Raw genomic sequence first — 14,302 nt, forward strand, 5'->3', positions numbered from 1 at the left:
TATATAGAGGCAAGATAATATTTTCTGTCTTATTATCTATCCCTTTCTTAATGATTCCCAACATTCTGTTTGCTTTTTTTGACTGCTGCTGCACATTGAGTGGATATTTTCAGAGACCTATTCACAATGACTCCACGATCTCTTCCTTGAATGGTAACAGCTAATTTAGACCCTATTATTTTATATGCATAGTTGGGATTATGTTTTCCAATGTGCATTACTTTGCATTTATCAACATTGAATTTCATCTGCCATTTTGTTGCCCAGTCACCCAGTTTTAAGAGGTCCTTTTGTAGCTCTTTGCCATCTGCCTGGGACTTAACTGTCTTGAGTAGTTTTGTATCATCTGCAACTTTGCCACCTCACTGTTTACCCCTTTTTCCAGATCATTTATGAATATGTTGAATAGGACTGATCCCAGTACAGACCCCTGAGGGACACACTATTTACCGCTCTCCATTCTGAAAACTGAGTTAGGACAGAATTATGCCTTACTGGGGGAAGAAGTGTTTGATGGGGTCAAACAGTCCAGAGCTGGGCAGATTCTGTCACCCTCTGATGTGCAGTGGAAGAGTGAGCAGATGGGTGGTATTGCTGCTGACAGAACTTGTGTCTCCAGAAACATCCTTTCTGGGTAGGTTGCATGCAGGGCCATTTCCAATCACATTTTCCCCCCAGCCACAGGGAATATTAGGTATAGCTGGCTGCTTTTATTTATTTATTTGGATAGAGGAGGAGGCAAAATGTTTCTGACAAAAAAAAATCTTTCATTAAACATTGGTTTGCAAAAAAGATTCCCATTTGCACCAAAAACCTCCAGCTTTTGAGCAAAAATTTCCAAACTGAATTAATATGTTTTCAGCAACCAAAATCCAATGTCTTGTTTGCATGTTTTAACCTACAAATTTGCATCCAACGAAGTGGGTATTCACCCACAAAAACTCATGCTCCAAAACGTCTGTTAGTCTATAAGGTGCCACAGGACTCTTTGCTGCTTCTACACATTTTTGGTTTTCTGCTTTTTCATGAAACCAAAAAAATCACCAAAAATGAAAAATATTACTTTTCATCTGAGGAAAATAAATCTTTCCCTGACTAACTCTAATATTAAGCATCAAAGATAGGAAATTTTTTCAAAGCAGTATGAGAGATCTGGACATTAAAATAAAGTCATAATTGAACCTTAAGAATACACAGTACAAAAGGTGTTTTAGTCTCAGACCATATTCCTGATCTAGCTGTTCAAAACTGTGCCAAACCACAAGTAATTCCTCCAAGAAAACCAAACCTTCATGATTTACTGTAATTCAGCTCAGAACTGCTCTGCATTCCTGTAAGGCCATTGTCTGAATGGGAACTCATATTTAGGTCTTATTTGTTCCCTATCTTGTTGATGAGAGTGACTCATAGTGTAAGATTGGTTACAGGAGCCTAATTTAATAATAATAAGCATTAGAACTTATAGACCATTTTCGCCTCCAATGCACTCTGTAGTTGGTAGTAATGAAAGCTCGTTGGGGCTAATTAGTGGTCAATGCACTAAGCGTTTGAGGCAGATTGTACATAAAAGTTTTCGCTCCTGTGTGGCAACAAACAAGCGCAAATCATCCTGTTTACAAAAGAGCATCAAGGGGCTAGAATACATTTCCCCAACTGCATGTTAAGGGCCAAATGACTGTTTTGAATACAGCTGGTTGAATACCAGCTTTAAGACTTTCACAAGTGCGAGGGTTTCAGTTTGATTCAGTTGCATTCCAGTCCTTTGTGTGCACAAACCGTTGAAACGGGGCTGTGAAACTTTTCTATTCTATTCTATACAGTTCTTACATCACCCTCATCACCGTAGGCTCTGAGCACCTTCCATTCATGCCTTAAGTGACTAATATCTGTCACGTGTGTGGTCATTCTTTTGTTCATCCTCTGGCCAGGGGAATATTGCTTGTGCAGTGGAATGTTTTGTTTGGTGGGTTGGGGGTTTGGTTTGGTTCCTGGTTTATAAATTTACACACTGCTCTGTGTTTATGTTAAAGAAGGCAGGTCACAGATGAGTGTCTGGCACTGGGTGTGGAAAGTGGTCAGGTTTGGGTTAGACCTTATTCTCATTATCCAGATAAATACCTAGTGCCCTTTTGAATCCCGCTAAGCTCTTGGCAATGTCTTGTTTCAATGAGTTCCACAGGCTACTTATACTATGTATGAAAAATTATGTTCCTAACCTAAAGATTCCATTCGGTCATTCCTGCAGGAAGAGGCACCTTAACAGATGATTGGCACGTTCCATTCACTAGCATCCTGGCAACAACAAAGATGACGGAAACACATAATCAGACTCAGTGCCCTTTGGAATGTCAAAAAAGAACTAGATAAATTCACAGAGGATAGGTCTATTAATGGCTATTAGCCAGGATGGGAAGGGATGGTGTCCCTAGCCTCTGTTTGCTAGAAGCTGGGAATAGGCAACGGGGGATGAATCACTTGATGATTCCCTGTTCTGTTCATTCCCATTCGGCCACCTGGCATTGGCCACTGTTGGAAGATAGGATGCTGGGCTAGATGGACCTTTGGGCTGACCCTGTATGGCCGTTCTTATGGCACACAACAGTGAGGAAAATTTTGGCTGAGGACAGGAGGGCAACCCCAAACTCTTACATCAAAAAAATAATTAAGCCCATAGGATTTTGACTTCCCAGGTCATCTCCACAGAACCCCATGCAGCAAGATAAACCTACAGGACCCATTTTAGCTATAGAAGGTTCAGAAGAATTTTTAAACTTATGTCTGTTTAGCTAGAGATGTATATGTACATAACAGATTATAAATTCTTTAGGGCAAGAATTGTCTTTCTTGGGTCTGTGTCTGTACAGCACCTTGCACAATGGAGCCCTGATCCATGACTGGGACTCCTAAATGCTGCGGTAATTCATATAATAATGTTTTTGCAGAATAGCCTGATGCAAAAATGCAACATGGAAACTGAAGCAGGTAACGTTCAGCAAAAAAACCTAGGGGAGGCAAGAGAGGAAGTGAACTAGAAAGAGCAAGTACACAGGCGCTGTTTTAGTGCAGCTGAACAGATGTTGTTCTCACAGATCACATAGAAGGGAACATGAGCGCTGCACCATAAAAGACAGCTCTGGGCTTTCCTGGTGTAAGAACCAGGATCAGTCCTATGAACCAGCAATGGTTTGGGTTCGTTTGTTAAAGGCACCTGCTTGCAACACACACCTTGTCACGTCACTTTCCAAACTTCCCCTTGTAATGAAACCCTCCAAAGCAGCTGCCCTATCCCAGGACTCTGCCACTTTAACTGGAATGTCCCAGGGGATTGTCCAGGAGCCCTCAGCCACCTCCAAGTCACTGACCTCGATTAGGAAGTTGATACGCGTGCGCCACCCAGCACTTACTTGGCACAGACTGCAGCAAAGTGCAATTGTCTTTTCAGTCTAAATTCCTGCACCGGCTGAGCTGGGCCTGTCCTTCCCAGCTGGGAGAACTGAGGACAGGCACTGGTAGGTTGAAGACATTCTCCCCTCCCACAACATGCAAGACCCTGCCAGCTGGCCTCTCTCAAAAGCACAACATGCCCTGCTACTCCTACAATGCTGAGCAGTTCCCTTCTGTATTCGTCTCACCCCTCCTCTCGCACTCTGCTAGGGCTCCCTGGCTTTAGGAGGGGAGGAAGGAAAATTCTTGCAGTATTTTGAGAGACCCGATTTTATACAACTGCATCCAGATATCACAATGAGGAGAGTCTTATATCAAAGGGCTAGCCGTGTTAGTCTGTATCCAGAAAAAACAACGAGGCGTCTGGTGGCACCTTAGATTTATTTGGACATAAGCTTTTGTGAAGAAAAAAACCACTTCTTCAGATGCATGGAGTGAAAATTACAGAAACAGGCATAAATATATATTGGCACATGAAGAGAAGGGAGTTACCTTACAAGTGAAGACTCAGTGTTGAAGGCCAATTTAGCCAGGGTGTATGTGGTCCACTCCCAATAACTGACGAGGAGGTGTCAATACCAAGAGAGAGGAAATTGCTTTTGTAGTGAGCCAGCCACTCCCAGTGGGGGGGGGGTAGGGGGATGTGGGGGCAAAGAGTCAGAGCATTGGTGGGGGCTGACCTCCGGCATCTGCTCCAGCCATGCCACTGCTCCAGCCCCAGGGGGGTTGACCCAACCCCGACTGCTGGTCTGACAGCCCCGGGGCTGACTGCCAGCACTGCTCCAGCCCCACCACTGCTCTTGTGGCAGGGGCTGACTGCCTCTGCTCCAGCCCCTGTCCACTGCGTCAGCCCTGAGGCCGCTGCTCTGGTGGCCCCAGAGATGACAGCTGCTGAAGCCCTGCCCCAGAAGTAGTCCTAGAGATCCCGGAACATCATGGAATCTCTGACTCCGTGACAGAATCGTACCCTTAATAATAATGATCATTAATAACATGCTTGATAAGGAGGGAATCTGGGATGATATGATGAAGCCTCACAATTAAATTTAACATCTCACTGGCTACTTAGATAATGTTTTCACCCCTCTTAGCCAGAAGACGAAGAAGTGCTACAAGTCTCCCCAGCCCAAATGTAGTGCTGTTATTTAGTCACTTGTTGATTAAATACTGCATGCGGTGCTGCAGCAACTGGGATATTGGAGGAGAGACATTTTCCAAGGCGCAGAGGACAGTTAAACCACTTACCCTCATTCACTTTCAATGAGAGTTCGGTGCCTCACTGCCCTTCATGCTTTTGAAAGCCTCCCCTGTAATAATGTCTGAAGAAGGATCAGAGGCACCAAAATCCAAAGAGTCTCTTAAAGAGAGACAGGTCCCCTCTCTCCAGAACCAAGAATGCATAGTCCAGCAGTTAGCCTGGGACTTAGGAGAACTGGGTTTAGTTCCTGGCTTTGCCACAGACTGTGTGGCCTTGGGCAAGTCACTTAGTTATGCTGCACCTCAGATCCCAACTTGTAAACGGAGGATCACAGCCTGTCCCTACCTCACCGGGGTGTTGTGAGGCTAATACCACCTAACTCCTACATAGGGCTTTTCCCCTGTGGCTCTCAAAGCGCTGTACAGATGCTGCCTTTATCATTAACCCCATTTTGTAGAGGGAGAACATGAGGCACAAAGAGAAGTGACTTGCCCACAGTCACACAGCAGCCCAGTGGCAGAGCCACTCTATTAAAATAACATGCAGTGAATATGTTAAAGAGAAATCCATTACAGAGTGGGAGGTGCTCAGATACTGTATGGTAACAGCTAGCTAGATAGCCAGACACACATAAGGAGAAAATCCTGGCACGTGGACGCTAGTTTTGCTAATTAGTGAGGTTGCCTGACCACTAGATTCTGATCATTTTGACCCATATTCTGACTCTCTCAATCAAACGGTAGCAGGTACAGGTAGAGCTGCTCTTGGGAGGGTGGCTTTAGAGATGCTATACCTACTGCCAGCTGCAGAGCCGCCAGGGATAGGCAATGGGCCGCATCCATCCTTGGTGTGGCCCCACAGAACTCTGTGGGCCTGATTCTGCTGTCAGCTACACTGGGGTAAAATCTGAGTGGGTCCACTTGATTAGAGTATGATGGGTGTAACTGAAATCAGAATCAGGCCCACAGATACCTTATAGACTAACAGACGTATTGGAGCATGAGCTTTCGTGGGTGAATACCCACTTTGTCGGATGCATGTGTGTGTCATTAATCAAAGATTACTTACCTACCCAAAGTTCTCTACAGTATCAAAATGTACACCTGGCTGGCCAGTTTCACATCACTAAACCTGGGTTTATATTTTTCAGAATCTGAAACCTAATTAATTCATATTTAACATCTACTAGAGTAAATCAAATGCCAGCGTTCTTTCCCATAGAGCGCACCCAATTGCCTTACATTCGTTCTAAATAAAAGAGGCGGAGAGGCAGTGGTTAGGACACTAGTTTGGAAGACAGAAGACCTAGGTCTAGTCTCTGCTGTGTCACCTACCTGCTGGGTGACATTAGACAAGTCACTGCCCCTCTGTGCCTCAGTTGCCCCATTGGTAAAATGGGGCTGATACTTACCCTCCTTTGTGAAGACTGTATTAATTATATGTCTGTGATGGGATCCCCCCAGGGTGCCACCTGGAACTGGGGTACCACTGAGCCTGCCTGGCTCTCCATCCTGGGCTCCCTTTACACTATACTGCTGTGACAGGCCCCCCAAGCCCCCACCAGCACACATACAGGTAGGGACTCACCCAGCCGCAGCTACACACACACACATGCTGAAATCAGCTCTGCATGGGCAGGCTCGGCTAAGGCACCTCCCAGTTCCTAAGCCATGCATCCCCCTCTGGAGTGTAAACTCAAAATTATACCATCTTGCGCTGCACAGGGAACTGTAGAGTATAAGCTCAGAAAATTCGCCCCTCCCTCAAAGTGCAGAGAGAAATGCACCAGCTTTCTGTCCCAAATTATCCACACGCTGGTTTAAGACAAAACAAAAGCAAGTTTATTAACTACAAAAGGTAGATTTACAATGAGTATACGTGCTAGCAAACAGATCACCGCAGATTACCTAGCAGATAAGCAAAACCACAACCTGAGATTAACACACTAGATAGGTAGGATATGAATTAGCAAATTCTCACCCTGTGTGATAAACAGGCTGGCAGAGTCTTAAGACACAAGCTGCCTTAGCTTTTCAGCTTGGGTTTCCCAGGTTTTCATATACAGGCTAGAAATCCCTCTAGCCTGGGACCACCACTTCCCCCCTGTTCAGTCTTTATTCCTCAGGTGTTACCAGTTGTGTTGTTGTAGGGAGAGTGAGGTCCCCCCATAATATCATTTTCCCACTTTTATATCTTCTTCCCACTTGCTGGAAAGCTCTTTTGCTGTGACCTGGGTCAGACAGTTCCCATTGCGCAGTGCTTTCTCTGAGAGGTTTCTATTGTCCACAGTTCCTGGGGTAATCCTCGTGTTTGTGTGCATTTCATCAATAAGCCATTAACATTGTTTGGCCTTTTTACTGTTGTACCTGAAAGGCTGCTTGTGGGTGTTTTCAACCTCACAACATGTCTCAGTAACACATACATAGCCAAACGTCATAGCTTCACGTACGACGATAGCACATACAATCCAATGAGATATTAATATCTGGCAGATCAAGACTTTTAGAATGAGACCTCACCAGGCACACTTTGTAGAAAACATATCCAAATTACATGACAGTGGTGAATATTGGGGTGGTTGGGTGTCCCACTGTCTACTTATGTATTTGTAGAACACCCATCATTTGCGACTGTTTTCACATTACAAGCTGTTTTTAGAACCCCCTCCACCTTCTCCTGCTGGGGCTAGCAAGTGGGGTAGGTTAGGTTATCGCATAATGGTCATTGCAAGATTTCCAGCATCTTCCTTTTAAGTAGGCCAGTACTGGTTGTTCTTGGTGGCAGAATACTGGACTAGATCAATCTGATCCAGGACTAGTCTATACCTAAACTTGCACTAATCTATCTGAATCTGTTTCTTAAACCAGATGGCATATTTCAACGCCAGTCTGCGTGCGGACGCTCTTCTGTCAGACTGAAAGTGGCTCAAGTTGATTTAATTACTGACTTTAGTGCTAAACTGAATTTAGCCACTTTGACTCTGAACTAAGGGAAGGCCCACACAGTCTGACCCTGAAACAACTAACTGGTAGCTCTGTGGGGCCAGGACTGTCTTTTTGTTCTTTCACGTACAGCACCAAGCGCAGTGGGGTCCTGCTCCGTGACTAGGGTTTCCTAGGTGTTGCAATAACAAAAACAATTATTTGTATTATTTCAATGGAAGTTTGGGTGCAGCCCAACTCCAGAATGGCAATTTCTACCTTCCAAACCCATTTCTTCCGTGTTTTGATCCATGTTTAATGTGTAGAATGTGAGTATGTAGATTTGTTACCATCTATTACACTGAGTAAGCCTCTGGCTGACAAACCCACGTTCCCAGTCCATCCAAGTCTTTCTAAAATGTTGTGCAACTCTTGAGTTTGGAGTCAGTGGATTTCATCACCACCTTGTGCAGTAAGCAGCTAAGCTCATTGCTGCAGAAAAGAAACTAACTCTCTCTTAATCCTGATCCTTGTGGCCCCTTCAAGTCTGAGGTTCCCTGGATCTCTTCTAACTGTAGGCATAATGTTCGCTTCATTCCAGGTCATCAGTAACATCTCTTCCCCCACATGCATGGAGATAATATAGGGCATGATCCTGCACCAACGATCCATGCACAAAGGTCCTTCGACACACGGATCCCACCCTTCAGCCACCTCTGCAACACTAGCTGCCCCTAGCCCCAGACCCCACAGGAGGTGGCTACATAAGCAAAGGGACAGAGCATGGGTGGAGCAGGGCTGAGCACTGTCCTGCCACCAGCATAGTGGACATTCCCCACGGAAGTTAATACAGCCGACTTTTAGCTGTCTCTGGCCCCAGCCTCCACCTTGGGGCTGCCCCAGGAAACAGCAAGAGTCTTGATTTAGCACAGACTTTGTGCCAGCAGCATGCTTCTACCACTGAAGAAAGGAACAGCAGGCCCACAGCATCCTGCAGTGGCACAGAGGGTAAGGGTGGCTGCTGGAATTCACTGTGGAGCATTGAATGAAGGGATCATAGGAATTATAAAATTCACATGGAAGAGACCTCTTGGGTGAGTTTGGCCTGTGGGTCCCACTTCTTTCAATCCACAAGCCATGGGATGGCCAAAAAGTTGTCCCACAACCCATCATATCCCACAGAGCCACAAAGGATTTTGAGATTTAGGTCAACATAGGGTCAGATGAAAGGGGGTGGGGGAGTGGATTTGTAGGCTGGACATTGGTTGCGCTGCAAGGGTGAGAGTTTGTGGAGGGGTTGGTACTGGAGGTGGGTGGGAAGGAGCTGGTCCTACCAATGTGAGTCCTCTGTACAGCATGTGGCTCACCCATACAAAAAGTTTCTTTCAAACTTCTCAGAAGAGCAGCCAGAAGTGAACACCACAGTGACCCTACCTAACCCTTCCAGCCATTTGTCAAAGTGCTTTGTTTCCATTTTAAGACATGACGCGATTAAAAGAAATATCAAGCAAAGGTTAATCAGGATGGAGTGCACTGTAAGAAATAAGGGGGGGGTTAACCAAAAATTGCTCCTGCCAAATTTTTACCCCTTTTATAAAAGTGGCTTTTATTTCTGAAATGCTGGAGAGTTTGCAAGGGAAATTTACTGCTTGATTACATATGTGAATAATGCTCCATCACACATTCTTCTGAGGGAAGCTGAAAAGCCCATAACTATTCCACCTATTATTATTGGATGATAGGAGCACCTGGAGGCCACAACTATACTCAGAGCTCCACTGTGTTAGGTGCTGAACAAACACACAGTGAGAGATTGAAGACACCAAGGGGCTTAGGCAAGACAAAGGCTGGGGGAAAGCAAGTATTGCCCCATTACTGAGATGGGGAACTCAGGTACAGAGAGTCTGAGTGACTTGCCCGAGATCACACACAGCCAGAGCTGGGAACTGAATTCCTATTTCTCCAGCCAGGGCCCATCCAGAAGACCAGTGGTGAGCTGGAGCCGGTTCGCACCAGTTCGCGCGAACCGGTTGTTAAATTTTGAAGCAGTTTTAGAACCCGCTTCCCTGCGAGGGGGCGCTGTGGCTTTGGTGGGCTCTGGCCAGGAAGTGATGTAATTCCTCCTCCGGCCACTGGGGGCGCTGCACTGTGGGAGCCATGTGGGCACAGACTGGCCCTGGGCACAGGCCCTGTTGCTGCTGCTGCTCCCCCAACCCCTGGCCCTGGGGCTCCCGCTGCTGCCTGGTGGGTCCCCAGCTGCTCTTCTGGGCCTGGGCTGCGTCCTGCTGCTCGGGCTGCTCCAAGCTGCTCTCCCCGTGAGCACACACCACCCTACCCGCAGCCAGCCCCTGTCTCCAGCCAGCCCCCGCCGCACCCCCTGCCCGCAGCCAGCCCGTCTCCAGCCAACCCTGTGCTCCCTGCCCGCAGCCAGCCCCCGTCGCCAGCCAGCCCCTGCCGCACCCCCTGCCCGCAGCCAGCCCCCGTGTCCAGCCAGCCCCTGCTGCACCACCTGCCTGCAGCCAGCCCTGCCCACACCAGCCCTGCACCCGCTGCCCTGCCCGCAGCCAGCCCCCGTCTCCAGCCAGCCCCTGCCGCACCCCCTGCCCGCAGCCAGCCCCCGTCTCCAGCCAGCCCCTACCCGCACCCCCTGACCGGAGCCAGCCTGTCTCCAGCCAGCCCCGGCCGCACCCCCCGCCCGCTGCCAGCCCCCGTCACCAGCCAGCCCCGGCCGCACCCCCCGCGCGCAGCGAGACCCCGTCTCCAGCCAGTCCTTGCCGCACCCTCTGCCCGCAGCCAGCCCCCTTCTCCAGCCAGCCCCTACCCGCACCCCTTGCCCGCAGCCAGCCCCCGTCTCCAGCCAGCCCCTGCCGCAGCCTCTGCCCGCAGCCAGCCCCCGTCTCCAGCCAGCCCCTGCCGCAGCCTCTGCCCGCAGCCAGCCCCCGTCTCCAGCCAGCCCCTGCCGCACCCCCTGCCCGCAGCCAGCCCCGTCGCCAGCCAGCCCCTGCCGCACCCCTGCCCGCAGCCAGCCCCGTCGCCAGCCAGCCCCTGCCGCACCCCTGCCCGCAGCCAGCCCCGTCGCCACCCAGCCCCTGCCGCACCCCCTGCCCGCAGCCAGCCCCCGTCGCCAGCCAGCCCCTGCCGCACCCCTGCCCGCAGCCAGCCCCCGTCGCCAGCCCGCCCCGGCCGCACCCCCTGCCCGCAGCCAGCCCCCGTCGCCAGCCAGCCCCTGCCCGCACCCCCTGCCCGCAGCCAGCCCCCGTCGCCACCCAGCCCCTGCCGCACCCCTGCCCGCAGCCAGCCCCGTCGCCAGCCAGCCCCTGCCGCACCCCCTGCCCGCAGCCAGCCCCCGTCTCCAGCCAGCCCCTGCCGCACCAGCCCCGCACCACCTTCCCACAGCCTGCCCCGCTGCATCCCCTGCCCGCAGCCAGCCCCCGTCTCCAGCCAGCCCTGTGCCCCTTGCCCCCAGCCAGCCCCTGCCGTCCCTTCGTGGAGACTGGCAGAGCACCCCCCATGGCTTGCCGCCCCAGGCACACGCTTGGCGTGCTGGGGCCTGGAGCCGCCCCTGCCTGTCAACTGTGATTTTGTGCAGAACAGAGTTCCAACCCTCAGTCACAGCAGCAGTAACCCAGGGACAGACGTTCAGAGGCTGAGGTAAAGCAAAACAAATCCATTTTAAGATGCAGTTTGAAAGGAGCAGGAGAGTTGACAGCTCAGAGAGATCCAGACAGGCTGATCCCTGTATGAAATCTCAATCACGCAAGCAGCACGGAGCTCCCAAGGACACGTGTAAAGTGTGATATTCCTTGCACGAGCTTGCACCACACAGGACAATGAGAGCCCATCTCACCTTTGAACTTTATACCTTTGCTAGAGAGATGTGGCAAGTTTAAGTAGCTGGAGGCTGAGAGCTGTCTATGTATTTAGAAACCAGGCTTCCCAGGTAAATAAGCCCTTACATCTGGCATAAAGAAATTGTAGAGTTGAGCCAAAAAAATCCACTCATGTTGCCACAAAAAATCTCAAATGAAACCATTTTAATTTTCTCACATACAATTTCAATTTTTGATGAAAAAAATTGAAAAAGTGAGAGTTTGTTTGATTTTGACTAGCTCTTTAACGAAAATCAAACTGTTTTCATGAACTATTTCAATTTGGATGTAGCTGCATTTTTTATTGAAGAAAAATCAGGTTGAGAAATTTTTGAGCCACTGTAGGAAATTCATTCCTCCTCCTTCCACTTCTACCCTTCCCTTCCCACCTGGTGTGCCTACACCTTGTGTATAGGACTGTATTCAGGAGAAATGACACTGTGAATTTTCCGTCTACAGCATAGGAATGGCCAAAAAATACAGATATATACTGGATCCTCAGCTGGTGGAAGTCTGCATAGCTTCTTTGATTTCAGTGGAGCATCAGTGATCTATAGAAGTGAGGATCTAGCCCCATACTTAGCCAGGAGTGAAAGTCACTTGTTTCAGTATATTTATTTTATGTATGCCTTCAAATAAAGTCTGCCTAGTTAGACAATAAGAAGCAAACAAAAGCTGGAGCTGAATCCTGTTCTCGGCTATAGCAGGTGTAAACCTGATGGAGCTCCACTGAAGACTTTCTTACTACAAAGTTACACCTGCGTAACAGAGCAAAATTTGGCCCAGTGCTGAGACATCCATTTAAAAGAAATAGTTGTGCATCAAAACTCACAGAGCAGACAGATTCACTGTAGGGAAAGTTACACGGTGCTAGTCCATTTCACGTCAGTTTCAGCTTTTAGAAATAAGTACTGAGGATTTACACCTATTCCTGGATGTTAATATTTCATGGATTATTTATTCCTCCATCAACCTCTCTGCTCACACACTGGGCAAGCTGATAGAAAGACGCCTTCCTTTTTTTTCCTTACCCCCACCCCCTCGCTTCTTTTTTTTACTATGGAAACAGCCTTTTATCCAATGCATTATAAATGCTCCACCACCAACTCCCTTCCCTCAATCACCCCCCTCTCAAACCAAATCACACAATCCACCCATCACTTACGTTTTTTCCCATGCCCCTTTGTATCCTCAACAGGTTAGGAAGAATTTGGCTGCCTCATACCCAGGGAGATGACTGGGGCTGTTACGAAGCACAGGTCCTTTTCACTTCAACAAGGCAGTTTGGGGCTACTTTAAGACCTTACAGAACCTCCTGCTTTCAAATAATCCATTCACCCTCTAGCGAAAGCTTTGTCACTGGTTCCCTCCATTCTCTGGCTCTGCTAGGCATTGTTTCTCCCTGCAATTCATGCAGGGGGCAGGTCACTCATTAGCTGTCGGATCACATCCAATGCACTCAAAGTGTAAAGGAAAAATCTGAAGGAAATTTCCCCCCTTCCAAGTATAAAGCAGACAGGAAAGAGCATTGATCTATGTATTTAATCGAGCAAGACGACACCTTTACAGCCCCAAGGAACGAGCCAACTTACCTCTTCTTCAAACCCATGTGTTAGCTTCTTCCGCGGATTCCCTTGAATTGCTGTGACCTTTGCATGCCACACTCCTGTAACTGAATAGTGACACCACAGTATTTCCAAAAGTATTAAAGAAAGGCTGATGGAGAGCCCTGCCCACAGTGGGAGGAGCCTTCTGCCATCGATGACTTAAATCAATTCAATCCAAAGGCTGAAAATTAAAATATAATCATACTAAATCATCCAACGTGGGCAGCTGCTAACCATATGGCTCTGGGGGAAGAGGGAGGGGAAAGAGAAGCCGAATTTTAGTTTGAGTCTTTTCTCTCCCCACACACACCCACATAGCACATGAAAAGATTGGTATTAAAATTCTGCACTAACAGAAGGAGCCATCGAAAGCCCTTGGTCTAAAGGAAATATTCCAAAGAAGATTTGGGAAAGAGACGTCACTGCTGATCTTAAAAACTCAGAACAACAACAAAATAATATTTCCTGGCAAATCGGACCCCTCTTTGTAATCTTCAAGAAGGAATACGTTGTGCCGGATTTTAAGAATTTAACATGAATTTTGCATTACTTTTATTGTTTTCAGCTTTAATATCTAAATCCTATTAGCAAATGGCCTTGTCTGGAAAGAGGCAAGGGACGGGTCAGAGAAACAAAGAGGTTTATGTGTTGGCATTTTGTATCCCTCAATGAGTTTTGGAGCTTGAATTTGCCATGGCCTTTGAGACAGGCACTTGTAAAGGTTCTCAGACTAGAAAGCTATGCAGCCTCTGCCAGCCCCTCCTCTCAGCTAGCCCGCCGTTGATCAAGAGTCTAAGGCAATCTGACCCTGTTGGCCCTCGAGCTCTGGTTTAGAAATACTAATTGTGCAGTACTTGTCCTTGTTGTCACACACATTGGTTTCTCCTCTCCTTTTACAGAGCTGGAGCAGAGACTCTCTTAAGCAAACCACACAAGGTGGGGGGGCAGGGGACTGGAATCTGGGAGCATGCACCTTTCTTGTGGACCCAGCAGCATCTGCAGAAATTAAGCTTCCACTGTTTTAAAAAGAATAAAATAGTTGAGCTATCCCTTTCTGAATGCAAAGTAGACCTTCTAAACACAACCTGATGTAGTCTCCAGACTAAAATGGTAATTCTGAAAGGGCTGAACTGTCATCGTTCATCTCAGTTGTATGTTCACTCTGAAACCTAGTGATAATGTAAATTGTAGTACTATTAAAAAGATAGCATTTGTTCACAGCACAGCAATGGTTGCTAAGATACCAGACAAAGAGTCCTGTGG

The sequence above is a fragment of the Mauremys reevesii genome, linkage group 1 (genome assembly GCF_016161935.1).
Source record: "Mauremys reevesii isolate NIE-2019 linkage group 1, ASM1616193v1, whole genome shotgun sequence".
Taxonomy (NCBI): Eukaryota; Metazoa; Chordata; order Testudines; family Geoemydidae; genus Mauremys; species Mauremys reevesii.